This window comes from Montipora foliosa, chromosome 10 (assembly GCF_036669935.1).
Source record: "Montipora foliosa isolate CH-2021 chromosome 10, ASM3666993v2, whole genome shotgun sequence".
Taxonomy (NCBI): domain Eukaryota; kingdom Metazoa; phylum Cnidaria; class Anthozoa; order Scleractinia; family Acroporidae; genus Montipora; species Montipora foliosa.
Genome location: NC_090878.1, coordinates 18072305 through 18074804, shown reverse-complemented (window position 1 = coordinate 18074804; position 2500 = coordinate 18072305).

The following is a 2500-nucleotide window of genomic DNA, read 5'->3' as shown; positions in this document are numbered from 1 at the left end:
GGGTTGGCGGTCCGGTCCAGTACGGTCCCTCAATCCCCATGTCTAGTGTGTGTGAGCTTAGTGCTCCAGTATCTTCTGGTGATGTATTGTCGAGTCACCTGAATGGTGGTAATGTGTCTGCTCTGGATGCGTGCTCTCGCCTGAACCTTGATGTAAGTATGAATGACGAGCAGATTATTGTCAGCCCCTTGCCAGAGGGTAAGGCTTTGTTCGCCGATAGCCTTGAGCTTGGATCGAGCCCTGATGCCTCTGGGGCCAGTAGAGGCCCCATCGTCTCCAGCAGCTTCGCCATGTGAGAAGAGTCCGACATCCGAGTGGCTCATAGTGTTTTGCAGGGTTATCAGTCTTCTTCTTCTTCTTCTTTACAGAAGAAGACGAAGTCTGGTTTGTTTCCTCTCTGAGGAATAAGACATCTCCGTTAGGTGCAAAGTCCGGCGTCAATATGTGCCGAATTTTCCGCCAGAGAGGCATTCTATGCCCAAAGGTTGCAAAGCGGTATTTTTCTGACTCTTTTTGTCTGGTCTCCTTGATTTTCTTTTTTCACTTTCTCTTCGCTATGGATAATGCTTAGCTAGCATTTTTACGTTAATAGTGTAAGGGACGCAAATAAATGATTGTCTCTCCATGCAGGAGACACATGCGTCTTCTTGCCAGGACAGCACTTCTTGGTATTCTCCAAACGGTTATTTCGTAATATGTTTCCGTGGCTCTGTACATTCCGGACTGTGGAGTGTCTTTTTTTGCTGTTTCGCCCTCGTTTCACGTTGACCAAATCTGTTACCAACAAGAGAGGACGTTTCATTATGGCTGAGTTTAAGGGTCTCGGAACGTCCGTTATTTCTTGGGTTCGTCTTTTGTGCGCCGGTATCCGGCGCGCCGTTCTCGTCAATAGGGAGCTTGGGCACGCGCGTTTTTTTGACGCGGACGGCAACCGGAAGTGAGCTGTTTTCCCTTTTAACTTGTCTTCACACATCACATTAATTTACATTATCGAGTATCTTTCTTCATCAGAGATGATTAGTATGAAAATCTGGGAAACACCACTGTCCTGGCTCGCGAAATAGTCTCTTCCGGTTGCCTTCCGCGTCTCAAAAACGCGCGTGCTTAAGCTCCCCAATAGTTACAATAGTAACTCCTTCTTGCCTTCTCGGGGGGTGCGGCGGGGTTTCCCTTGTCTCCTCCCCTTTACGTCATTTCCATCGAGGTTCTTGCAGTTAATCTTTGTTCTCATCCTGATATCGTTGGTCTTCGCTTGCCTCATGTGCCTTCCAACCTTCTTGTCCTCTCCTTATACGACGACGATACTTCTCTTATTGCTATTTCGGATGATTCTATTCGTGCAGTTTTTTGTGTTTATGACAAGTTTGAGCGGGGTACGGAAGCCAAGCTGAACATGGAGAAATGTGAAGGTCTTTTGCTTGGTGGTTGAGTCCACCGTTTGGACAGTCCTTTCCCTATCCAGTCGACGGTTGAAAAGATTAAAGTGCTTGGTGTGTTCCTGGGCAACGGAAATCTCGACAAATGTAATTGGAGACGTCGTCTGGATGCTGTTACGCGCTGCCTAAATTCTTGTCGTTCTCGTCACTTGTCTTTTACTGGCAGGGTTTTGGTTGCTAATGCCCTTGCCCTCTCTAGGATATTGTGCGTCGCTTGCCTCTTGCCTATGCCAATGTAGGTCTTGAATCTGAATTAAATACCGTTCTTTCTAGCTTCTTTTGGCGTGGGCAGAAGGATTTGGTTGCTCGGGCTGTGGTTGGTGGTTGTCTACCTAAAGCCCGCCAGGGGTTTCTAGGTGGTTTCCGTCCGCAATAAAGTTTATGCTCTGCTTTTGCATATGGTTTTTGGTTGTGGGCTCTCCTGTTGCTTTTGATTGTTTCTACCAAAAGTAATATGCTCTGCTTGTTTCGTATTGCGTGATTTATTTTTCTGCCAAAAGTCCACCTGGGCCTCCTCGTACTTTGGAAGATTGGCTATGTCGTTCTGTACGGAGCGGATCGTCTTATTTCCTTTGGCCTTGACATTCCTGCCGCTTGTTTTTGTGATGCGCAGTTGCCTTGGGGATGCCTGCGCATTTGTTTTTCTTTGTCTCCTCTCAACGAACGGTTTTAATTGGGTGCAAACACTTTTATCCTTTATCCACCTTCTCTGTCGATGTTCCTTCGTTGGACGTCCGTCACCTTCTTTTTGGTTTTTCTGAAGCTGAGCTTCGTATAGTTTCTAAGGTTTTTTGTTATATTCTTAATGTGTGTAAGTTTTTTTATCTGGTCTCAGAGGAATGACTTTCGTTTCTGCTCTGTCCGGCCTAGTGCTGTAGGCCTTATTTGTTCCATCAAGGCTCGGCAGCGTTTCTTTTTTTCTGTTTTCTTTCATCGTTTTCGTTCTGCTAGACGTCGTAGGGTTTTTTCTAAGCAGTGGGGTATTAATGGGGTTATTGGCACTGGTGTGTGATGGTCTTTCTAACATGGCTTTTAGCTTTGTTTTTCCTCTCTTCCTTTGCTTT